This window comes from Podarcis muralis, chromosome 10 (assembly GCF_964188315.1).
Source record: "Podarcis muralis chromosome 10, rPodMur119.hap1.1, whole genome shotgun sequence".
Taxonomy (NCBI): Eukaryota; Metazoa; Chordata; class Lepidosauria; order Squamata; family Lacertidae; genus Podarcis; species Podarcis muralis.
Genome location: NC_135664.1, coordinates 77,420,678 through 77,447,161, shown reverse-complemented (window position 1 = coordinate 77,447,161; position 26,484 = coordinate 77,420,678). Strand labels below are relative to the sequence as shown.

Below are 26,484 nucleotides of genomic sequence, written 5' to 3'. Positions count from 1 at the left end.
TGTTTGTAGAAAATGTGTTTAGGTTGCATGGCGCCCCCTTGAGGGTGGTTTCTGACCGAGGGAAACATTTTACTTCCAGGTTCTGGAGGAAGCTCATGAGCTTACTGCATGTAGAGGTCAATTTCTCGACTGCCCGGCATCCTGAAACCAATGGGCAGGCGGAAAGAGCCAATGGCATCCTCCAGCAATATTTGAGGTGTTATGTCAATGACAGAGAGAATGATTGGGTGGAGAAGCTGGCGTTGGCGGAATTTGCCTACAACAATGCGGAGAACGTGTCCACGGGGATGAGCCCCTTTTTGGCTAATTACGGGTGCCATCCCAGGGCTTTCCCAGGGGGGGAAGGGGAGAGATGGAGCGTTCCAGCTGCCGAATAGTTCGTAGAAGAAATGGAAGCGATCCATCGCCAGCTCCAACTTAACTTAGACAGGGCCAAGGAGGAATATAAGAGGCAGGCAGACAAAAACAGAAGAGAAGGTGAAACCATTAGGGTGGGGGACCAAGTGTGGCTGTCAACCCGAGGGTTACCCTTCAAAGGGGGTTGTAAGAAGTTAAGACCCAAAAGATTGGGCCCATTTGAAATCACACAACAGGTCAACCCAGTGGCTTTCAGACTCCGGTTACCGAACCACATGAAGCTGCACCCAGTTTTCCACAGGTCATTGCTGTCACCGTATAAAGGGGACAGAGAAGGGAGGGTCACTCGGGGACCAGCAATGGAGGAAAGGGAACAAAGCTACCAGGTAGCGGAGATCCTCAATTCCAGGTGGAAGGGAGATCAAGTAGAGTATTTGGTAATGTGGGAAGGGGAACCGGAGTCGGAAAACACCTGGGTCAGGGCAGAGGATGTCAATGACGAGGTTTTAATAGAAACTTTTCATCAGAGGTTCCCACGTAAACCTCAGCCTGTAGCGAGGTTCCGGAGGGAATACTTTGCCACCACCGACGAAGAAGAGGAGTTGGAGGGGTTCACAGATTCCGAGGAGGAGGAGGATTCAGCGAGCCGGAACGGCGACCAATGGAGGGAAATGTTCGAGACGTCTGAAGATGAAGAAGATTCTTTTCGGGGTTTTACCTCCTCACCTCCCAGAGGAGAGGGAACGGGAGGGGGTGAAGGGGGCCCTGGAGGGGAGGTGGATGTCAGGGAACTGCCATCGGAGGAACCGATGGCGGAAGGGCTCACGCAGGCTGGGAGAGACTCAGCAGCTGAAGCAGGAACCAGCAGGGGGAGGAGTGGATCTCTGAGGGAATGCGAGCAGGAGGGAGGGCTCAGGGACACGTCCAGCGAGAACAGTGGGGAGGTATCTGAAGCTCCCATAGGGAGACCCACGCCTCGCCGGAAACTGTCACGCCGCGAGTCCAGAAGACGTGTTTCCGTTAAGGAGCTTTTATGCTGGAAACGATTCCGAAAGCAACCACTGTCGGAATCTGCAAGTGACTAGAGCAGCCATGTCTGAGGGGCTCCGTCACAGACAGAGGTTTGTGAACGTGCACAGACTCTGAGGGACTACGCTTTTACGCACAAGCAGCTCATCATCCCATCACAAGTTTCATTCTCCATTCTTCTAACGTCGGTAGTTGTTCCTGTTTCCATTTTTGGGCCAGTAGTATTCTCGCTGCAGTTACTGCGTATTGGAAAAGTTTACAGTCCTTTCTATTTATCTCATTTCCTACTATTCCTAAAAGAAAAGCCTCTGGTTTCTTAACAAATGTATATTTCAACATCTTTTTCAACTCATTATATATCAGTTCCCAGAAACCCTTCACCTTCTTGCAATCCCACCACATATGGTAAAATGTTCCCTCTTTTTCTTTACATTTCCAACACTTATTACATGTTTTATACATTTTTGCCAATTTTACGAGTGTAATATACCATCTATAAACCATTTTCATAACATTTTCCTTTAACGCAGTGCATGCCATAAATTTTATATTTTCATTCCATAATTTTATCCAGTCATTGAACTGTATACTACAACCCAAATCTCTGGCCCAGTGTATCATAACCGATTTAACTTCCTCGTCTTTTGTATACCATTCCAGCAACATTTTATACATTTTAGATAAAATTTTGTACTCATTATTTATTATTTCCATTTGAAATTTTGATTCTTTTTCATCAAAACCTCTTTCTTTAAAATCCTTTTTAAACATTTCATTAACCTGATAATAATGCAAGCAATCATATACATGCTCCTTCACATCTTCATAAGGTTCCATTTTCCATTTTCCTGCTTCTTTTACTATCAATTCTTTATATGTAATCCAGTTCCCCCTTAAATTGACTTTCTTAAGACTCATAACTTCTAACGGAGATAGCTAGTGGGGAATTCTTGGTTCTAATAAACTTTTATACCTCTCCCATATTTAAATGTCAAATATCTTTAATACGGTCAGTGACCAGGAAGCAATTTTTATATATATAAAATCCATCTCTTCACACGTTCCAAACTCCTTCCAGTTCATAGAAACAATAAAGAAGCAAAACCTACATCCCAATGACCTACTTGTGAGCTTCGATGTTGTATCTCTCTTCACACAAGTGCCCATTAATGAAGCCTTGACAGCCATTCAAAACAAATACAATCCCCCCGAATACATCTTGGACCTGACCAACCACTGCCTAACCAACACGTACTTCATCCACAATGGACAAAGATACAAACAGATAGAAGGAGCACCTATGGGATCACCCCTCTCACCGGTCATCGCAAACCTGTACATGGAACACTTTGAAACCAATGCTTTAGACAAGTCAGAACACAAACCCAAACTTTGGCTCAGATATGTTGACGACACCTTTGTAATTTGGCCACACGGGAAGGAAAAACTGGACAGCTTCCTCACACATCTCAACAGCCTACACCCCAAAATACAATTCACTATGGAAATAGAAGCCAACAACCAACTTCCCTTCCTTGACGTCCTAATCTACAAAAAACCTGATGGCTCCCTAGGACACACTATCTACCAGAAAAAAACACACACCAACCGCTACTTACATGCACAATCACACCACCACCCTGCACAAATAAACTCCGTAGCCAAGACTCTCATCTCCAGAACCAAACGCCTGGCTGACAAAGACCACTTGACAACTGAGTTACAGAATCTCTCAAATGTGTTAATTGCCAATGGATACCAGCAAAACAGGGTTACGAAGCTAATCCAAAAAGAAACACCCCCCAAAAACCAAGACACAGAAGAAAACAATGGCATGGCCCTCCTTCCTTATATCAAGGGCACTACAGATAAAATTAGCAAAATCCTCCATAAACACAATATCAAAACAGCCTTTTGCGCCAACCAAAAGATAGCCAATATCCTCAGAAACCCCAAGGATAAAATCCAGTTGGAAAACCAAGGGGTCTATGAAATACCCTGCAAAGTCTGCCCAGCCACGTACATTGGACAAACAAACAGACGAATAAATACACGTATCGCAGAACACAAGAATGCCGTCAAAAAAGAAGAAAAAACTTCCTCTCTCTTCCAACACATGAAAGAAACAGGACACGAAATTAATTTTGCAGATTCCAAATTGCTCTCTAACATGGAACATCACCACAAGAGAATAATCATGGAAGCCATCGAGATAGAGAAACACCCTCACAACATGAACAAGCGTGACGACACATCCCGCTTGCCAGACATCTGGAAATTAGCCCTCCCCACAAAAACTGACACCAGATCCAGAGGCACACAGAACGCCATCACCAATCAACCACACCAGACCCAAACCCAGACCCTCTCCACAGATAAATTACAGACACCATCCAGTAGCCAAACCATGGTGGCACCTCCGGATGCTGCACCCCCCTGCAATCCCTACACAGGCCACAAAACCACAGCTCGCCCCTATACACGAAGCCAAGCCAGAGCACAACAAAATGCAGTACAGCCATCTTCTCAGAAAAACTCTTCACAAAGTTCAAGAGGTCAAGACACAAAGGCTTTAGCAACTAATCCACACCTAATGACCCACCTAAGTGGTACTCAGGATATCACTCAAGAAATCACTCAAGATATCCCTCAAACAATTAAGGAACAAAAGAAGAAAAGGCACACTAGCCTGGGAACTTCCTCTCGGCCCAGAACATTGGAGGCTATACACCACACCTCCTCAACAGTATTTATAGGAACTCAAACACTGAGATCCTGCTCTGTTCCAGTAACAAGAAGCCGAAAGCACCAGCCTGAAGATGACGAGTGAGACCTCGTCGAAACGTCGCCTAGACACCCCAACTTCTACACGGGAAGACACCCGAGGACACCAAAACCTGCATTCCTATACCCGTGAAAATCTACGAAAGCATATATATATATATATATATATATATATATATATATATATATATATATATATAGACATTAAAAGTAGCATTGTGCTACAAATAACAGTACAAATATGGCCAATTCACAGAATTGGTGCTTATATTTATGACCAGGTTTCGACTTCTAAGGTTTTTAAAAATTCAATTCAGGTGTCTCTCCCATATTTCTATGAGAGATCTTCTAAAGATGTGGTTTTCGAAACCTTTATGGATTTTTTTCTTCTCACACCATAAATATGGGTGCCAGCCAAATCTGTTATCAAAACCTTCTAAATCTAACAAATCAGTATTTTTTAACTTTATCCATTCCTTCAATCAACAGAGACATGAAGCTTCATAATATAATTTCAAGTCTGGCAGGGTGAAGCCTCCTCTTTCTTTCGCATCCGTTAATAACTTAAACTGAATTCTTACCCTGCCAGATATATCTTGAAATTGCTCTTTGCCATTCTTTAAAGATCACTGTCTCCTTGATTATTGGAATTGTCTGAAACAAAAACAACATCTTTGGCAGCACGCTCATCTTAATCATTGAAATTCTCCCCCAAAAAGATAACTTCATTCGACCCCACACCTCTAGATCTTTCTTTATTCCCTTCCACACTGGATCATAGTTATTCTGAAACAAATCAAGATTCTTAAGGGTTAACCAGATTTCCAAATGTTTAATTTTTTTCACCACTTCTATTCCTATTTGTTGTTGCATTTGTTTCTATCATACCTTGTTCCATATTTTTTGTAAGTATTTTGGTTTTTTTCTTATTTAATATAAACCCTGCCACTTGACCAAATTGTTCAACTTCTTCTAAAACTACTTTTGCACTTTCCAGCGGTTCTTCCACTGTTATTACCAGATCATCAGCAAAGGCATTTACTTTATACTGATTCTGGCCTACTGACACACCTTTTATTGCTTCATTTCTCCTTATTGAATTTAAGAAAATTTCCAGAACCATTATGAATAACAATGGTGAGAGAGGGCATCCTTGTCTCGTACCTTTTGATATTTTTAATTCTTCTGTAGTCCTGTTGTTTACAATAAGCTTCGCTCTTTGTTCAGTATATATCGCTTTTATTCCATTAAAGAATTCTTTCCCCACTTCCATATATTCTAATTTTTTTAACATAAAGTCCCAAGAAATGTTATCAAAGGCCTTTTCTGCATCCACAAATATTAACGCAGCTTGTTTCTCATTCCTGGCTGTCAGATATTCTAACAAATTAATTATATTCCTTATATTATCTTTCATCTGTCTGCCAGGAAGGAAACCCGCCTGGTCTTTATGAATAATTTCTTGTAATATCTTTTTCAACCTCTTCGCTAAGATACTTGCAAAAATTTTGTAGTCCGTATTTAGCAATGAGATAGGCCTGTAATTTTTAACATGAGTCAAATCAGAGTCTTGTTTTGGAATTAGTGTAATAAAAGCTTCTTTCCACGTCTCTAGCATTTCTCTATCCTGAAGAATATTGTTCATGACTTCTCTCAGCGGTGTAGACAGGATGTGCCTCATTTCTTTATAATAACTTGCTGTAAATCCATCTGGTCCTGGAGCTTTCCCTTTTTTCAACTCTTTTATGGCTTCTTTAATCTCTTCCATTTCTATAGGGGCGTTCAGCCTTTCTATCTTTTCTGTCGGGATCTTCTGCACCTTTTTTTCTTTTAAAAATCTTTCTGTTTTTCTCATGTTATTTTTCTCTTTACTATTATATAAATGTCTGTAAAAGTCCAAGAATCCTTTTCTGATACCTTTTGGATTAACTATCTCTTCTCCTTCTATGATGATTTTATTTATTGTATTCTGTTCCTTTCTTTTCTTAATTTGCCATGCCAGCCATTTGCCTGATTTATTTGCAAATTCAAAGTTCCTTTGTCGCAATTTTTTTATATTCCACTCCACTTCTTTATTTATTATCATAGCAAATTGTGTTTGCAGAGCTTTTATATTCTGTTTTATTTTCAAATTGTCTGGTTTCTCAATTAATTTTTGTTCATTGTCCATTATTTGTCTTAAAATTTCCTTCTTGCCTTTCTCTCTGCTTTTATTTTTTATTGAATTCTGTTGGATAAAAAATCCTCTCATCACCGCCTTGCTGGCATCCCACACTACATTCATTTTTGTACCCTTATTACAATTGTTCATAAAATACTCCACCAGCTTCTTTTGTGCCCCCTCTAAAAGATTTTGATCATCTAGAACAGGGGTCTGCAACCCGCGGCTCCGGAGCCGCATGTGGCTCTTTTACACCTTTGCCGCGGCTCCGGGGCGGATACTAGCGAGGGGAGGAGGCGCATTGTGCGCCCCGACACTCCCCACTGTGGTGGGCGCTGTACTGGCTGTGACGTCGCATGGGGGCGGTGTGTGCGTTAGTCACACACCGTCCCGACGTCACCTTCCCGCCCGCCCACCCGCTACATTGTAAGGGGCATGTACGCTGGTCACTGTTTTGAAGGGGAGTGAAGAACACACACACAAAAAAGGTAACTTGTTAATTTAACGTTTATTTCTATGAGGAGGAGTAATTCTGAGGGGTCAAACAAAGAAATAATAATAAAAAGTGACAAAAAAGTTATTTTTATAATGACGAGTTTTGCGGCTCCCAGTTTTTTTTTTCTTCGGAAACGGGTCCAACTGGCTCTTTTTGTCTTAAAGGTTGCAGACCCCTGATCTAGAAGGTAATCATTAATTCTCCATCTGAATGATCTTTCTTCATAACCTCTTATTTCACATTTGATTGGATTATGATCTGAGATCACTCTTGGTTGAATTTCAACTTGCATGATTCTTGGAGTTAATTCATTAGATACCCATATTTGATAGATTCGCGACACTGACTGATTCGATTCTGAATAAAACATAAACTGTTTGTCAAGTGGATGTCTCAGTCTCCAAATAAAAAAAATTCCTTCCAGTAGCACCTTAAAGACCAACTAAGTTAGTTCTTGGTATGAGCTCATACCAAGAACTAACTTAGTTGGTCTTTAAGGTGCTACTGGAAGGATTTTTTTTATTTTGACTATGGCAGACCAACACGACTACCTATCTGTAACTCAGTCTCCAAATGTCTATTAAGTTACAATTCTTAATCATTGAGGGGGAAAAACTTTGGTAGTTTTCCCTCTTTACTCATTCCTGATGCTCTCAGTCTATCCATTTCCATTGACACTACTCCATTCATATCTCCCATTATTATAATCTTTTGGTCCATATAATCAAACATTTTTTCTTCCAAATCTTTATAAAAATCAGTCTTGTTTCCATTTGGTGCATAGATCCCAACTGTTATTATTTTTTCACCTTGCCACTTGATCTGGAATGCAATTATTCTTCCTTCTTCATCTTTGAAAATTTGCTGAGCTTCAATTTTATTTCTTATATACAATACCACCCCTCTCTTTTTGTTTTTGTCTGATGATATAAATTCATTTCCTAGTCTTTTGTTGATCATAGAATCATAGAATCATAGAGTTGGAAGAGACCACAAGGGCCATCGAGTCCAACCCCCTGCCAAGCAGGAAACACCATCAGAGCACTCCTGACATATGGTTGTCAAGCCTCTGCTTAAAGACCTCCAAAGAAGGAGACTCCACCACACTCCTTGGCAGCAAATTCCACTGTCAAACAGCTCTTACTGTCAGGAAGTTCTTCCTAATGTTTAGGTGGAATCTTCTTTCTTGTAGTTTGGATCAAAACTCTTCTATGTCTTCTCGCCACATGTGTCTCTTGTAAACATATTATATCCAAATTTTCCTTTTTTAGATGGGTGGTACATGTTCCCCGATAAATCAGGGCATTACATTTATGTCCCAGATACCTCGATATCTGTCTACCTTATCGGTTGCGTCGCATAGATTTGCTTTTGTTAGAGCCAGATTTAATATGTTCCTCTCAAATGTGCTGAGCAATAGATTTTCTAACGGTAAAACCTCTGTTTTATGCGCATGTGACAACAAATCAATAGAATCCCTTTATCATATCATGTATAATTGTCCTTTATATATTGTTCCCCGATCAAGGATTCTGAGTTCAATCATTTTGGAAACTGTTGCTAAACCACCTGAATTACATCTAGCCTATCTACTCCAGGACATTGACGCTTATAGAACATTACAGGTTGCCAGATTCCTGAATTCAGTTCTTTCATATAAAAGACTTCATGGAATGCTGCATGTAATGGGAATTGGGGTTGCTTGTGTGTAAGCCACCAACTGCTCTAAGCTGCTTGGGTGGTTAAACCTTTCCCTGGCTGAACAGCCCTTATGCACAGCTGCCTCAGTCGCTGGCAGAATCCGTCAGTGGGCGTTTTCTAAACTTCTTCCAACATAAGAATTCTTTGACTCCAAGTCTCCGCCTAGATTCTCTGCGCGGAAGCCTTCTGCGCAGAGTGGGCGTGCCAAGCGGAGGTCCTGCACTCTCCCCGCTGATCTCACTGGAAGAGTCCCTGAGCCTTCCCTCCGAAGTACTCTCAGCCTCCCCTTTCTTCCTGGTGTCATCTTGATTCCCTCCCCCCGTGGAAACTCTCTCTCTCTCCTTGCTAGTTCCCTCCCCTGCATCATTGGGGCTACTTCTCTCTCCGCTAGTCTCAGATGTCAGTTCCCTGACATCCACCTCCCTCCCAGGCCCCTCCTCCTCCGTCCGTCCCTGGGATGGTGAAGCGGGAAACCCCCGGAAGGAGCTATCCTCCTCCTCAGATGATTCCAACACTGCTCTCCACCTGCTGTTGTCTCTTTCCACTGCCCACTCTTCCCAGTCGGATTCCTCCCCTTCGGATCTTCCCCCTTCCTCCTCTTCGGAGGCGGGAAATCCCACAAACTCTTCCTCATCCTCCGTGTTGCCAAATTGCTCCTCCCAGAACCTCCCTAATGGCTTGGCTTCCTTGGGAACCTGCGATGGAACTCCTTCTCCAGATACTCATCCCTGATCTCTTCCGCAGGAACCCAAGTGTTCTCCGATTCGGGCTCCCCCTCCCAAGCCACCAGATATTCCACCCGCCTCCCTCTCCACCTGGAATCCAGAATTTCAGCTGCATGACTACTGAGTTCCCTTTCCTCCACCCGTGGATGCATGGGTGTTCCTCTTTCTTGTCCCAGAAATTCCCTCCCTTCCCTGTACGGTGAGAGTAAGGACCTGTGGAACACCGGGTGCAGTTTCATGTTGCTGGGCAATTTGAGTCTAAAAGCCACAGGATTCACCTGTTGTGTTACCTTGAAAGGTCCCAATCGTCTTGGCCGTAATTTCTTACACCCCCCTTTGAACGGTAACCCTTGGGTAGACAACCACACCTGATCCCCCACTCTTATACTTTCCCCTTCTCTGCGGTGCTTGTCTGCCTGCCTCTTGTACGCTTCCTTCGCCCTCTCCAGGTTAACCCTAAGTTGTTGGTGTAACGCCTCCATCTCTTCCACAAATTGTTCAGCCGCCGGTACACTCCACCTTCCCTCCCCCTCCCCTGGGAAAGCCCTGGGGTGACACCCGTAATTGGCCATGAAAGGACTCATCCCCGTGGACACATGTTCTGCGTTATTGTATGCAAATTCAGCCAACGCTAGTTTGTCCACCCAATTGTTCTCCCTTTCGTTGACGTAGCAGCGTAGATATTGTTGAAGAATGCTGTTAGCTCTTTCTGCTTGTCCGTTGGTCTCTGGGTGTCTGGCCGTCGAGAAGCTCACCTCCACGTCTAACAGGCTCATGAGCTTCCTCCAGAATCTGGAAGTAAATTGCCGGCCTCTGTCGGACAAAATCCTCAAGGGGGCGCCATGCAACCAGAAGACATGATTAACAAACAGCCTCGCTGTTTCCTCTGCTGTTACTGCATGCGAGCATGCAATAAAATGGCACATTTTGGTCATCAAGTCCACTACCACCATGACCGCTGTTTCCCCCCTGGATTTGGGTAAATCGGTCATAAAATCAATTGATACCACTTCCCATGGTCTTTCTGGTGTGGGTAAGGGTTCCAATAACCCCGCGGGTGCTGCCCTCTCCCCTTTAGCGCGCTGACAGTGCTCGCACCCCTGTACGTATTCCCGCACATCTTCCCTTACCCTTGGCCACCAGAACTGCCTGGTGACAAGCAACATGGTCTTGTGCTGACCAAAATGTCCCGCCGTGGGGTTGTCATGAAGCTGTTTGAGTATTTTCCCCCTCAAGTCCCCTTCTGGTATGTACAACGCTCCCTTATAGTACAAAACCCCCTCCTTGACCTCAAAACCCCCCTGATTTTCTTCTGCATCTCGGATCTCCCTGATTTTGGTTTGGGCGTACTGGTCATCCCTCGTCCACCCGGCCAGCTCTTGTCTCCCTACCAACACTCCCCCACACACCCATTGGTCCTCCGGTATGACATGACGTACTTCCGGCACTCCCTCTCCTTCCAAGTACTCTGGTTTGCGGGAAAGAGCGTCTGCTCTGACGTTTTCCTTCCCCGGCACGTACCTAATCTCAAAAAAAAAACAACCTTGGAAAACTCCTGTGCCCATCGCACCTGTCTTTGATTCAGGACTCGCGCAGTCCTCCAATACTCCAGGTTCTTACGGTCCGTGCACACATGGATCTTGTGCTGTGCACCTATTAGAAAATGTCTCCAGCGGCGAAAAGCCTCATGAATAGCCAGCAGTTCCCGGTCATACACCATGTAGTTTTGTTCGGACTTGTTCAGCTTCCTTGAGAAAAAGGCGCACGGCTTCCACTCTCCACGATTTCCCGGCTGGAGTAATACGGCTCCCACCGCTCGGTCTGACGCGTCTGTCTCCAGCCTTATCGGCTTCTGCAGATCCACGTGTAAGAGTTGCTCTTCCGAAGCGAACGCCCTCTTTAGCTTCTCAAAGGACTGCTGAGCCTCTGCCGTCCATTCAAACTTCTTCTTGCTGCTGAGGCAATCGGTAATGGGCGCTGTCAGGTGGGCGAAGTTCTTGATGAATTTCCTGTAGAAATTTCCAAACCCCAAGAACCTCTGCACGTCCTTCCGGTTCTTGGGAGTCTTCCATTCTAGCACTGCCTGCACCTTGCCTGGGTCCATGGCTAAGCCCTTGTCCGACAACCTGTAACCCAGGAACTCCACCTCTCGGGCATGGAATTGGCATTTCTCCAACTTGACCCACAGCTGGTGCTCCTGCAGCCTTTTCAGCACTTCCCTGACGTCTTTTACATGCTGATCCTCGTTCTCTGAGTAGATTAGCACGTCGTCCAAGAAAGCTACACAATTCTTGTACAGCAGGGACCCCAGCACATGGTGCATGAAAGCTTGAAATGTGCTTGAGCCTGATTGTAATCTGAAGGGCATAACTAGGTACTCAAAGGCCCCCAGAGGGGTGAACATGGTGGTTTTCCATTCATCCCCCTCCCTCATCCTTATCAAATTGTACGCCCCTCGAAGGTCCAACTTGGTAAAAACCTTCCCTTTCCTTACCCTGGCCAAAATGTCATTGATTCTCGGCATGGGGAAGGTCACTGGTTCCGACACCAGGTTCAAGGACCTGTAATCTACGACTAATCTGGGCTCTTTGGAGTCTCTCTTGTCCACAAAGAACACCGGACTGCCCCCCACCGCCCTTGATTCTCATATGAAACCCCTCTTCAGGTTCTTGTCAATAAACTTCTGCAACTCTTGCATCTCCCTGTCCGACATGGCATACAGCTTACCGACTGGCAGCTGAGCCCCTGGGAGTAGGTTGATCTGACAGTCAAAGGGCCTGTGGGGGGGTAGTCTGTCCGCCTCCTTCTCACTGAAGACTTCTTCCAGGTCTGCATACTGAGGTGGTACTCTCCCCTTTTCTCCTACCGCCATCCTTGCCACTCTGGCTACTGCCATCCTCTGGGTTTCCCCCCCGTGGCAGTGCTCCATGCAGTAAGCTGACCCAAAGGAGACTGTTCGCTGGTGCCATCCCACCACTGGATCGTGCAGTGCCAGCCAACTCATCCCCAATATTATTGGTGGTCCTGCTAGTGTGGCTACGTGAAAGGCAATTGTCTCTGTGTGTCTGGAAACTTTCATTTTCATAGGAGGGGTCTAGTGGGTCACTCCCCCCCCCCCTAGGAGTTCCCTCCCATCTATGATCGTTACTTGCCAGGGGTGCTCTAGTGGCAATACATGGAGCTGATGTTCTAGGGCAAAGTCCCTGCTAAAAAAGTTGCAAGAGCTCCCTGAATCCAACAGTGCCTTCACCTTGATTGGGTGCCCATTGGGGAGTTCTAGCACCACCTCTATGGCGATGGCTGCCTGGGGAGGGTCTGGCTTGGGCACTTTTACTGGGTGCTTGCCTGGCTGCTGTGCCCACTCTTCGGCAGCCAGGCACTGGCGTTTCCCTGTTCCTTTTCCTCCTCCTGCTCCCCACCAACTGCCCCCAGCATTCCTTGCCACGCCTTCCTCTGAGGGCAGACCCTGGCAAAATGTCCCGGCTGTTGGCAGAGAAAGCATTTCTTGGCGGTTTCCCCCTCCTTCTTGCGAACCTCACCAGAGTTTGAAACCCCGCGCGCGCGCGCCTCCAATCTCCATTGGCTCCGCTGGCGGCTGAGGTTGCTCTGGCATCTCAGGAATGCAGTTGTCATGCCAACGCTCGGCTCTCCCTTCCCGCCTTTCCATCGCCCGCGTCTCTTGCCGTACTCCCACCGCAAGCGCCCTTTTGGTCAGCTGGTCCATCGACTCCGGGCGGGGCGAGCGGGAAAGTTCGTCTTTTACCCAAGGGGATAAACCTTCCTCAAATAACATTTGCACTGGTTCCGAACTCAGTTCCCACCCAAGTTTGTGGATCAACATGGCAAAACGTGACCAGTACTCCCTCACTGATTGGTTCCCTTGTTTGCAGCCCATCAGTTCCTTGCGCGTCACGCTCAGCTCCACTTCACTCGAAAACATATGGTCCATGGCGCTAAAAAATTTCCTGAGATCCTTTAGCGCGGCATTTTCGGACGCCATTAAGGGTCGAACCCATTCCCTGGCCCCATCCTGAAGGTGCCCTATCACAAAAGCCACTCGAGCCCCGTCATCCACAAAGTCATCATACTGCAGGTCCAGCGCATACTGCACCTCTGTCTTAAATGCGTTATAATCTCTGGGGTTGCCCGGTACCTTCCTTGCGATGGGGGTGGGCTTCCCCTGGGCATCCTGAGTCCGCCTTTCATCCAGCCGCGCCGCCAGAATAGCCAGCTGCTGTTCCAAATCTCTGTTTCTCTCCTCCAGAGTTGGTCCTCCCCTGGCCCCCTCCGCAGCGCCTGCTCCTCTGGTTTGACTCATGACGGTGCCCCTCTTCTCCTGCGCACAAGCAACGTAAAAGACTGAAGGATTGCTGTAATGGGAATTGGGGTTGCTTGTGTGTAAGCCACCAACTGCTCCAAGCTGCTTGGGTGGTTAAACCTTTCCCTGGCTGAACAGCCCTTATGCACAGCTGCCTCAGTCGCTGGCAGAATCCGTCAGTGGGCGTTTTCTAAACTTCTTCCAACATAAGAATTCTTTGACTCCAAGTCTCCGCCTAGATTCTCTGCGCGGAAGCCTTCTGCGCAGAGTGGGCGTGCCAAGCGGAGGTCCTGCACTCTCCCCGCTGATCTCACTGGAAGAGTCCCTGAGCCTTCCCTCCGAAGTACTCTCAGCCTCCCCTTTCTTCCTGGTGTCATCTTGATTCCCTCCCCCCGTGGAAACTCTCTCTCTCTCCTTGCTGGTTCCCTCCCCTGCATCATTGGGGCTACTTCTCTCTCCGCTAGTCTCAGATGTCAGTTCCCTGACACTGCATGACTATTAAAAATCTAGTAAACTCTATCCACCATCTTTATATTCAAGGCCACAATATGGTACATCTAGAGATTGTATGTAACGTGAAGGAGATTATGCGTTGAAATATTTTAGCTGATATTTTAGAATGTAAAATGCTATTTTATTTATTGACTGGTTTTACCTTGTGGGCTTATAGCCGAATAAAGTATTATCTATCTATCCTTTTTTAGATATTGTTAAATTTTATTCCGTTTTTTCCTATTGTTCATCCCATTAATATTCCAATTCCATAATTTTAACGCCATCTTGGTATCCTAATTAATTAAATTTTATTTAAAATTTTATAATCTTTCTTCTTCTTCTTCTTCTTCTTCTTCTTCTTCTTCTTCTTCTTCTTCTTCTTCTTCTTCTTCTTCTTTTGTGTTTCTTCCATCTTCTTCTTCTCCCTCTCCAAATCCTCTTTCCCCCTTAGCTCCTGCTCCTGCTGCTGCACCTCTTATTTCTTCCTCTTCTGGTCTTAATTCCTTGTATCTTCTCAGAAACTTGCTTGCTTCCTCTGGGCTTGTGTGTTTGTGTTTCTTACTTTTATAGAAAAAAGAGATCCCCTCTGGAAATTCCCACTTGAAATCTATTTTGTTCTTCTTTAACATTTGCACCAATGGTTTATATGGATCTCTCTGTTTCAACAGTCTGATTGGTATATCTTTAAAAATAATTATATAATTCCCATCGATATTCAATCTTTTCTCTCTGTTCTTCTGCAAGATCATATTTCTCATTTCTCTGTCCTTGAATATAATTAGACAGTCTCCCGGAGATTTCCTTGTCTTAGTTGTTCTTGCCTTCATTCTAAATGCATTTTGCACTGTCATAGCTACCTCCTCTGGTTGAAGTTCTAACCATTGTGCTATTTCTGCAATCAGTGTCTCTTTAATATTTTTACCCTGCACCTCTGGTATGGCTCTCAACCTCAAATTAGTCTCCCGCTGCCTCAATTCATTCATAGCAATCGCATCCAAGACTTCTTCTTGTGTTTTATTAATCTCCGACATATCTACCTTTATTTTCTCCTCTTCTCTCCTCACTTCCTTCATTTCCTGTTTTGTCCTCTTCATCCCCTCCTCCAACGTTTGTGTTCACTTAGTCACATCTTTCAATTGTCCCTTTAATTCATTTACTGTTTCATCAATTTTTTTGTTCATTTTTCCAATCCTTTTGTCCATTTGTTCTAATTTGGCCTCTAAATTTTTTTCACTCTGCTTTATATCATTTTTAATTTCTCCAAACATTTTCAATATTTCTCCCTTAAAATCTGACTCTTGTTTTGAGCTTCTCCTATCTGCCGGTGTCCCCCCTTTGCTTGTTTTTTTCTGCTAGTGCGACATATCTTTTAGTCTCTTCACACTCCTACCAAAGTTAATTAATGCACCAAAATTAGCACAACCAGTATATAAGGCCCAATACAATATTTAGCAAAACCCAATAACATATAAAAACTAACACCGAACTCCTCTGATCAATATATCAACCCAGGTATTTCCTACATCACAAAATAAATGGCCATAATAAAAATAAAATATAACCCAATGGAGATACTCTTATTATCTTAAAAAATCCCAAAGGAGAGAATATAATCGTGATTGTACTTTTAGCCTTTTTGTTAGGAGAATTCACTAATTCACAGTCCTCAAATTTCAAATTTTTGCAAAGGTTTTAAAACTTTTCATTAATGAAGAGACGATAGGAAGACGAAAATCTTCTTGCCACCACTTAGGCTAATTCCAATCCATCATTTCGAAAATAAAATGCAACAGGGGAAGAAAAGGACCAAACCATAAAAAAGTAAAAAATAATATATTTTCTCAGTTTTGTTATTGCCAGTTATTTTAGATTTTAGTTATACTCCAATTATAATCCAATGTAGTCTTCAAACTCTCCAATCCCAGATTAGTCCAAGGAAGGAAGTAAAGAAGAAGTAGCAGAAAACCATAAAATAAGTCCCACAAAAAAGAAAAGAAAAAGGGAAACAAAAACAAAAATAAAAATTATATCCAGAGCAGGATTCTTCTGAGGGACGATCTCAATCAGTTGCCAGCCTTATCCATTCGTTAAAACCACTCTACAAAGCTTCTGCAATGGTGTTATACTCCAACGACAAGGGAAGGAAGGGGGGAGGGGTAGTGGGGGGGCAGTGTTTTTTTAGAAGTTAATTTTGACGCTCACCATCAACCCTTAAAACCTGTGGCATTGTTCAATTTCAAAAGTCAGATTATTATAATCTATTACAGTGCATAAAACTTCCCCTTTTGTCCGTTAAAATATTCACTTCTCCAAAAATGTTGAAGAAGAGAAGAGAAGAGTTTGGATTTGATATCCCGCCTTTCACTCCCTTTAAGGAGACTCAAAGCGGCTCACATTCTCCTTTCCCTTCCTCCCCCACAACAAACACTCTGTGAGGTGAGTGGGGCTGAGAGACTTCAAGTATAGCAATGTAACAATGGCGACGGAAGTCCATACATCCAGTTGTGCAGTTCTTTATTAAAAGTGAAACTAAGAATTCCTTCTAATCTTGTCTCTTTCTTTCCCCCACCAACACACCGAAGATTTGCCAAAAATAACAGTCAAACGTCCCTCTGCTTCTTCTGCTTCTTTTTTATCTTATTGCTAGTTCTTAGCTATTTCCTTAGCTTAGAAGTTTTAGAGGAGAAAGTGGCAACGACCGCTAGCCATTACTCACACAGCCCGCTCCCGCTCTGCTGACAGTTCTGTGTCTGTTTTCAATTGCAGATACAGCTGAACTCCATGTTTAATTCTTTTTGCTCCGAAACCTTCCTTTAGCCTTGAACTTCCGAATTCTATCCCAATTAGGTCCGAATTTCTTAAGCTTGAGTGTCGGTCGCTTCCCTTGCAAGTTCGGGGCTACGATTTTTAGAGGATAGTTAATGGCTTCCCTCTGCCTGCTTCTCTCTCCGCCGTACTCTTCACCCTTACAGGGCTACCTGACGGCCAGGCGATTTGCAAATTGGCTTGCCGGGAACCAATTCAATAAAAATCCTTCCTTAAGTAAAGTTACTTTCCGTTTCTTTGTCCTTCAAATGGAATTTCCCCTTTCACGTGGCTGGAGGACCAGACGGGGAGACTGCCATAGAGTGTCAGGAAGAAAGGCACAAAAAGTAAAGAAGGGAATGAAACCTCCAAAACACAGAGAGCGCAGAAAGTGAGGGAGGGAGGGAGAGCAGATAAAAAAAGAGAGAAGGGGGGGGGATAAGGGTGGGGGAAGGGGATACACGAGGGGCGATAGAGTAAGGAAAGGGAGGGGAAAAGATCAGGAAAGAAGAAGAGGGGGGAGAGGGGGGAAAAACAGGAGTAAGAAGTAAAGATAAAAATAAAAGTCAAAGACTTATTCTCCGTGTTGTATTCCAAATACAAAATCTTCTTTTTCCGGTTCCTTATCAGCTTAATCCATAAATTCTCCACTCAAGACCGATAATCAAGCATTATAAAGCGTACTGTTTATCTCCTCCCCCACATAGAGGGCGAAAAAAGCAAAGGAGCGGCTCAGATAGAACTTCAGCAGATATTCACAGCAATTCACAGCAATCCCCCAGTCTCTTCTTTCTTGCTCCTGCAAACGTACCGACTGTTACTCCAACATAGACTTCTGCCCAACCTCTTCACAAACAGCAGGAAAAAAACAGAGTTCACTGGTGTTCACGGGTGGGCATTTTAAGCTCACTCTCCGACCCCTGGCACAGGACTCTTCAACCAAGACGATACAAAGAAGTTTTTCCTCCCCTTCTATGCCTCTCTGTTGTTTCCTCACAAATCGTTACCTCAGAACATAGTAACCAAGGATTTTCTGCGAACCTCACTTGGCGGCTGCTTTCTTACTTTCAGTCCTCTCTCAGTCTTCCGCCAGACGCCATTTTCTCCCTACCGCTGGGACGGACTCCCTTTTTTCACCCTCAGCACTCCGCATCTTGTTAATTTTCTTTTCTAAAATCCGCAGATAATAACTGCTTTAGTTTTAGTCCAGATTTGTTTTCTTTGTTTGGAAGCTGGCCGCTTTCAGTCGAAGCTTGAGACTGCACAGCGCGGGGTCTGCTGCTTCCCCGCAGTGCCTGCAGCTCAATCCCGTCCCCGAGCTTCAGTTTAGCTTTAAAGCCTGTGGAACAGGAGAGAACGTCCAGGCTCTGCCAGGTACTCTGCCCCCCAAGATACTCCTCTCAGGGTATGGAGGTCCACGTAGCCTTTGTAGCCCCTCTAAAGCCCCCACACTGCTCGAGACCCCCCCTGAGGGCTGCCTCGCGCTTCTTTCCCTGATCGCAGCTCAACCGGAAGCCCCCATCCACCTCAATCTCTTAATGAATCACCTGCACAGCCCCATTGGCCTCAGGAGGTCCATACGGACGATTATGTGAGACCCAGGTCTACATCTTGTCCAGGGACTGTGGCCTGGGTCAGTCAGAGAACTAGTGACAAGGCTTGGTGCTTGGCACCAGCTGAATGGGTGCTCAGGGAAGCTCCTGTTCTGGGAGATGGACCTCCATCTACATGCCTCACATTGCATGGAGAGAGCAGGAGAAGCGGAAGGAAAGCAGCTGGCACATGGGAATCCCAGGCGGAAACACCCACCCCAATGGTTCTTTATAATGATGATGTGCTGCCTGATCTCAGGCCCGTCTTTTGACCCAGGACTACCCTAATCTGGCAGTGAATATTAGCTGGATATTAAGGGCAAATAGATAACTGTACGTAATAGAAACTTCAACCTTGAATACATAGTATTGAATCATTAATGGCCTGAAGTTGTGTTATTTCTGGAGACATGAATTTATTCCGGGTCTGTCTCAAATATCATAATTATAGGATGTCATGGGATGTTAGAGGAGCGGTAGTTCCTTTAGTGGGGGACATTGTCATGCACCTTCTGCAGTAAATTATCCACCCTTGGTGCCCACCCTGCACTCAGCTCTCACCTGTGGCTTCCAGAAGCTGTCAGCATGCAACAGGGCTTCAAGCAACGGCTTCAACCGGCCGGCTAAACCAGGTGAGGAAAGCTGATGGGTCTCAAATCCTTGGGGGGCTGGGGAATTCTGCTGCACCTGAAGTCAAGCCCTGGTGGATGGAGAGGAGGAGAACAACCGTGAATCCCACAGTCCTGAAGGCAGATTCTGCCCGTGCGGAAGAGGAAAGTGAAGGGCAGGTGGGATCGTCAACCAGGGAAGGGAGCCCATCGAGAAGGAAAACTCTGGTCCTAAACATTCGCGGCCTCGTGAGTTATTTTCAGGAGAAGAAAAGGCTATGGAGGGAAACCTGACACAAATCTTGAGTGGAGTTTCTAAGATGCTTGGATAGTGCCCTGCACACCTCCTGCCAGCAACTCCTGCAGCCAAGCTGGTGCCTAACATACTGCTCTGCTGAGAAGGGGGTCTTGTTGTCTAGGCAGCCCAGGACCCCCAAACACCCTGCCCAGGCTGCCATTGCTGCTAACACAGCAGTTTCAGGTGGAGAAATCAGCTCAGACCTGTGTATCAAAGTCTCTCTGATGTGGAGCAAGGGAAACAGAAACGCTATTTACATCATACAGCACTGTAAAAGTATTCAAAATATTCGGTTTTTGAAGAAAAGACCACCATGTATCAGGTGGCCCCTTGAAAGCTAATGAATGTATTGTGCCTGGAGCTTTTGGGGGTGCAGGACCAGGAAAGCTTCTGCAACCATTAACCTTCCAATTGGGATTCAGGCCTCATCATGGAACTCACACTGCCCTGGTTGCTGTGACTGATGTTCTCTGAATGGTCTGAGGGTGAAGCTGTTTCCTGTTTCTGCTAAATCTCTCAGTGGCTTTGGAGACCTTTGGCCACGGTATCCTTCTGGACCCTCTAGGGGAGATGGGGGAACTGCTGTGCAGTGGTTCCCCTCCTTCCTCCTGGGACATGTCCAGAAAGTGGTGGGGGGGGATGAGTGTTCAGACCCCTGGGCTCTCACTTGTGGGGAGCCTCAAGACTCCATCCTCTCCCCCATGCTTTTTAATATCTATATGAAGCTGGTGGGAGAGATCATCAGGGGTTTTGGGCTGGGTGTTCACCAGTATGTGGGTGACACCCAGCTCTTCTCATTTAAATTGGAACCAGTGAAGTTGGTGAATGCCCTGTGTTGGTGCCTGGAGGTGGTTTGAGGATGAGTGGCATCTAACAGATTGAGGTTGAATCCTGACAAGACAGAAGTACTGTCCCTGGAGGATGGTCAGATGTGGAGGATTCCCTGGTCCTGAATGGGGTAACTGTGGCCCTAAAGGACCAGGGGCACAGCCTGTGGGTCATTTTGGACTCACAGCTGTCCATGGAGGCGCAGGTCAGTTCTGTGTCCAGGTCAGTTCTGTCTGCCAGCTCCATCTGGTACACTGGATGAGACCCTCCCTGCCCTCGGACTGTCTCATCAGAGTGGCGCATGCTCTGGTTATCTCCAGTTTGGACTACTGTCATGTGTTGTACATGGGGCTACCTTTGAAGGTGACTCAGAAACTGCAACTAATACAGAATGCGGCAGCTGGGCTAGTAACTGGGAGCAGCCGCGGAAACCACATATCACTTGTGCTAAAGGATCTTCCCTGGCTCCCAGCGCATTTCCAAGCACAATTCACACTGTTGGTGCTGACCTTTAAAGTGTCATAGTTGCATTTTTCAGGCATAGAAAAGTATTGATCTAATGTTGAGAGATCAATCATTCCTGGTCTATTGCTTCAAGAAGGTTCTGGTGGTTTTGCTCTGTATGATTCAAAGCTGGAGTTTTCTCTAGCTGGAACATTTTAGCTGATCAGGGAGTTTCCTTTCTGCTGAGAGCAGGTGGTGGAATAAGTTGTAATGAGATTATGCTGAACCTTCCTTGATTTTGGGAACCAGATGAAGCTGGTTAAATTGGAGTGAGCCAGGCTTGTTATCCCGTCCCAACGTTACTCTGACACTGAATTGTTTATAAATTGCAGTATTGAAAGGCGCCTGGTCCCACTTCCTATTCTGCTATTTCAATACTCTGCTTGTGTGTGTCTTACTTGAGTGTAAGATTCAGGCAGGTAGCCGTATTGGTCTGACGCAGTCAAAATTAATAAAAAAGGAATTTCAGAAATACTTGAAAGACTTGTTGCTGAAAAGAGACTTGAAAGAGAAGTTGCTGAATTACAACTTATTACTAAACTGAAAACAATGGAGAGACCTGGTCTGAATAGAGATATTGGATTCTTGTCTCATTACACATACTAAAGCTATTTTTGGTCATCTGCATACTATCCCTTGCTTTTTCCTGTAGGACTAATTGCAGTCATTAACAGTTGTCAACAGCTTTACCATACCCATCTCCTACTACCCTTCTGAGAAAAACCCCACCCCACCCTCCCACTATATATAAGGGTCTGTCTAGTGACTTTTGTTTCAGTGTATCTGAAGAAGTTTGCATGCACACCAAAGGTTATACCCGGGACAATCTTAGTTGGTCTCTAAGGAGCTACTGGACATTTCTTTTTATTTACTTGAGTGCTGCTTTGGTATGCCAAGTTAGGTTTCTATTTAAGTTAGGGCTTTGCTATGTTTAGGATCCTGTTATGCTTCTTTGCATTCAGTAATAAATTTATTTGCTGAATAAAATGTTTGCTGCCTCTTTGCGTTTTTTCCTACTCTGCTAAATATACGTCGGACTTGCTCTGGAGGTCATTATGGAGGAGCAAGATCTGCGAGCTGAAGTCCTCAACAGCCTCGGCCCTGTAGAGCTGAAGGAGCGTCTCCACCCCTGTGGCTCAGTCTGGACACTGAGGTCCTCTTCTGAGGGTCTTCTGCTGGTTCCTTGCCTGCGAGAAGCGAAGTTACAGGGAAGCAGGCGGAGGGCAAGGAAATGGGCAGCTACCTGACATTTGGAAGACAGCTGAAGGCAGCCCTGTATCGGGAGGATTTTAATGTTTGATGTTTTACTGTTTTTTATATGTGCTGTAACCTGCCCAGAGGGGCTGTGGAAACCCAACCAGAAAATGGGTCCTTTGACTGGGAAGATTCATGCAGTCGCTGTCATCGGATGCTGAAGGATTGTATCTCAGCTTGTCAGTCCCTCTGACATTGCCTACAAAGAATAGGCCGAACAGAAATGCTTTTGAGGTGCAACTTCTCTATCAATCCTGAGAGCCATTCCATGGACTCTGCACCCCTGTTTCTGATGACAGGTGTACATTATCCTCATCCTCAGTGGAAAAGACGCTTAAAGATGGAAGCCTGAGAGAGAGGAAAAGGTTTCTGGCTGCTTCCTGGGTGGGATTGCGGAAACCAAGAGCCGCTTCTGAGAAGGCCTCCCCCCTCCCCTCTTCCTCTGGGGATTTCCTCTCCTCTCCAGGGGACCAGAGGTTGGACTGGGCAGGTCAGGGGCTTATGGGGTGGAAAGAGGATGGAGCTTGCAGGAAGGGGTGGGGGGACTGGACCCCCCAGTTTCCAGGGATCCCTCTGGTCGCCTTGAAGGGATGGCCGATTCTTGGGTGGGAGGGAGAAGCCAAGGCGGCCCCTCCGGAGATCCCCAGGGGGCGCCACCATGGAGAAGTCTCCCCAAAGACTGGTTTCCTATCTCTCCCTCCCCCAATGCTGCCCTTCCCTGCCCCAGGGATGCTCCCCCTCCCCACTTCCTCGATTCCCTCCCTCTGTCCCAGAGTCTCCCCTGCACCCAGAGGCCCCGCACCCCTTGGCGCGGCTCACCCCTCGCCCTGCGACCCCAAGACGAGCAGGGGAGGGACAGGGGGGTCTCTATCCAGGCGTCCCTCACTCCCATTAACCCTTTCATGGCCCACCTCTCTCCGCGCGGAACCCACAGCGCCCCAGGGATGCCTGCGCGGGGGAAACGGGGCGAGGGCCCTTCGCTGGGATCCCCTGGGTGGGCGCTGCATGTCCGCCCCTGCCAAGGCACCCAAGGGGCCAAGGAAAGCCCCCTTCGCAGCACGCGCGCAGGGATCCAAACCCCACGGAAGGCGCTTTGGGGAGCTGGCCGGGGTCTCTGAATCCTTCTCTCCCGTCTCCCCTTTCCCCTTCCCCGCGACCCCTTTACCTCTTTGTCCTCGCTCCCGATTCTCCTTTTCTTTCCCGCAACATCCGGGGTGGGGATTTACCTACTGCCCCTCCTCCCCTTTCCTGAAGCGCCCCCCCCAACTACGGGGCAGAGCAGCTCCACGTCCGGGAGAAGCAGGCAGGTTGGGAGGGGGGCTCTCTCCGCTCATTCCGGAAATTGCGGATTGCGGGGAGGAGCAGAAGGAAGAGGTGCGACATACGGGGGGGGGGGGGGTTGAGGGTTGTGGGGGCGGCGTGAAAGCAGGTTGTGCCGGGAAGGCAGGGAAAGAATTGTTTGCGGGGGAGAGAAAAAGGTTTTCCCCCCTCCTCACTTACTTCTGGGGATCAGGAGAGCGCGGGAGGGGCAATCCAGCTGCAAAGTGCCCCCCCTACAATGTTTGCATTGCAAAATCCTTCCCTCCCCCCGCCCCACACGCCATGATCTTAGATCCATTTCATGTTTTAGGTATTGGTGCAAATTGAACAGCGGGTTGGGGTCTGTGACTCCTGTGTTAGGGGGAAATAGGGGTTGGGCTTTTGCGCACACACACACACAGAGAGAGAGAGAGAGAGAGAGAGAGAGAGAGAGAGAGAGAGAGAGAGAGAGAGAGAGAGACCCGACACAATTCCTCCCTTGTGTCTCTCTCCGTCAGAGGTAACACAATGCGGCCCGGAAGAAAGCAAGGCAGCTGTTGATCTGTTTGCAGGCAGAGCCCCCCCTCCCGCTCCATGCGAGGAGTGAAGCAGCCCAGAACTAAAGCGCGTTGCAATTTGTACACCCTGAGATAGTAGCCCCCCCCCGTCACAGAGAGAGCACCCCAAAAACATCCCCGGTTGCGCCACAAAGTGAGTTGTACATGGAAATCAGATCGGACTCCGAGTTCGTGTTTTGGCAACATGACAGGTCTGTCCATCGGGATGCCTGAGGATTCCTGCTCGCTGCCTTTTCCTGGCCAGCCTGAGAGATCACTGGAAAGGGAGGATTTCTTGACTCCAGAATCCATCATCGCAGACCCCTTTCATTCAGGCCTAGAGATCTGCTCTTTCGCCCAGTCTGCTTGGATCATGTGGATCATCAATGGATTATATGGATCATCACTGGATCATCCATGATGTCATACCCGTCTCACGGAGGGGGGGCTCAGGATGACTTTCCTGCCACGTGACTGGGGGAGTCTGGGGGCTGACGGGGGTCAGACAGGGCTGCTGTTTTGCTCTCCTTACTATTTCAGCTCAGGTTTTACTGAAATGGGTGGATTCATTGAGGAAACGGGGCTACGTTGCAAAGAGGCAAATGTGTATACTTTGTTACCACCCAGTGAGTTGTGTTGCAAAGGCCATTTGCAGAAAGGCTCCTATTGTGTCACCTGCGGCTACATGCCGGAGTTTGGGTCTTTTTGCGGAAATGTGTCTGTGTAAATGCACTTATCCCCGTGCATTTATAATGGCATGACATTAAATCCCATGAAATCCACAAGCACCAGAACCATAAGCCCACATAGGAGTCCAAAAGCACAGAACGAAGCAGCCCTTAATCCCTGCCTAGCTAGCTGTCAAAAGCTGGGTGTCCAACAAAAACAACAGCAACTTTTTTTGTACCCCACCCATCCAACTGGATTGCTCCAGCCACTCTGGGCGGCTTCCAAAAGAATAAAAGAAAAGATAACCCAACATAAAACATTAAAAGCTTCCCGATACGGAGCTGCTTTCAGGCGTCAATGGAGGCCGTATAATGGTTTATCTCCTTGACATCTGGTGGGAGGGCGTTCCACAGGGCAGTCACGACAACCCAGAAGGCCCCCTGTAACCTCACTTCTCGCAATGAGGCACCTGCCAGAATGAAGCAGGGCCACCTGGAGGATTTTTACCCTTATGCTTTCCATATAATCAGTTAGCCATATATAACCATATATAACCATATAGCACCATATATCCTTATAATGCTTTTTATCCATGTTTGAATCATGAAGCAAAGCTTAGGGCAAAATGCTTAGATTTGAAAAATCCAAAATGAACTCTGTCCCAGTTCTCTCCCCTTGTTCTTTTCAACGTCTCGCTAACATAAGGGGGGAAGCAATAAATCTGCTGTGTTGGCATTTTCCTCCTGTCCAGACAGGGTCCTGAGCAGCTGAAAACAGGAAGATGCTAACCGCAAAATGTCCCTGTTTGGCAGATGTTGCGTAGGAGAGCTTAACGGCTGAATACAGTTCCTTTCTCCTTTTTATTAGGGGAAAGGTCGGACTAATGTTCAGACTGAAGAAAGCAGAAGTTGGGAGGGAACTCTTTACATGATCAGGGGGCAAGGCTTGAATGCGCTCATTGGTTTTATTTTTGCTGCCGTGTGCGATTGTATTCGATTATGTCATGATCGATGATGTATGTACTCAGATATAAAGCCTCAGGGCGCTAGTCCTATGACGCCCAGTCTCTGGAAAGGATTCCACAGGGTCAATTATTGCTCAGCAATAAATATCACTTTCTTTTTCTCCACTGCTGCGTCTGTCAATTCTGGGACACAATTTGAGTGGGTCACTGGTACCTTAAAAATCCTTGCTACAAGAAGGCCCTCGGAGCTGGACCTCAGTGTCCGGGCTGAGCGATGGACGTGGAGACACTCCTTCCCTTCTACTGGGCTGAGACCATTTAGGGCTTTCAAGGTCAGCACCAGCACTTTGAATGGTGCTCGGAAACGGACCGGGAGCCAGTGAGGATTTCTTGGGACCCGTGTTCAGGGGCCAGCTGTTAGGGGGCCAAAACTGAATGTATCCCTTGCCGGAAGTAATCCACAAACCTCTCCTGCTCCGCCTTCTCGGGATGCCATTGGTGCGCGATGCTCCGGCTCTCGAAAGAGGGAGAGGCGTGAGTTGGGTGTGCTCGGCTTGCCAAGGGTTAAACGGAAACGAGCTGGATTCCTAGACAGGAAAGTAAGACGGGGGGGGGGGGCAGGGTCCTCCAGAGCGAAAACCCAGCCCCTCCCTTTCCTGCAAGAAGTCGGGCGTGTGGGGGTCCCCTTGGTTCGGCTCTGCAGAGGCTGCCTGGGGGCGCCTGCTGGGATCCGGTGAGTCTCCTCTCTCCCAGGATAGGGCCCATGGGGAGAGCGGGGGGTCCCAGCGCTGCATGGCGAGGGGGGGGGGGCAAGTCAGGGCGCGGAGGGTCGCAGGAGGGCGGCAGCTCGGCTCTTCCTTTGCATGGATGCGCTGATGGCCCCTTGGATCTAGGAGTGGGGAAATGCATGCAGAGCAACCCCATTCAGATGCATGGATCAGTCCCCTTTTATAACAGAGGTCGTCCGCGGATGGAAACATTCAGACATGAAATATACCCTGGTCCCTAAAACCTCACCTGTGCAAGGAAGGAAGGAAGGA

General features: G+C 46.7%; 2 protein-coding genes across 13 annotated transcripts in view; one reads left to right on the top strand and one right to left on the bottom strand.

Moving 5' to 3' along the window:
* The window catches only part of LOC114590282 (uncharacterized), a 30,425-nt gene extending 7,171 nt beyond the window's left edge, over window positions 1-23,254 (bottom strand). The window contains exons 1-2 of the mRNA XM_077935532.1: window positions 23,121-23,254; window positions 19,025-19,163 (exon numbers count right to left, since the gene is read on the bottom strand). The gene's annotated coding sequence lies outside the window, so the exon portion shown is untranslated. The remainder of the gene's footprint in view (window positions 1-19,024; window positions 19,164-23,120) is intronic.
* The window catches only part of LOC114605699 (uncharacterized), a 108,524-nt gene that overhangs the window by 72,228 nt on the left and 9,812 nt on the right, over window positions 1-26,484 (top strand). For 2 of the 12 annotated variants that reach the window (XM_077935494.1, XM_077935490.1), the window contains exon 1: window positions 26,075-26,177. The exons of 7 other annotated variants lie outside the window; for them this stretch is intronic. The gene's annotated coding sequence lies outside the window, so the exon portion shown is untranslated. Of the gene's footprint in view, window positions 1-26,074; window positions 26,178-26,484 lie in introns of those variants that run through there. 3 more of the 12 variants (XM_077935498.1, XM_077935492.1, XM_077935495.1) reach the window with 3 other exon arrangements.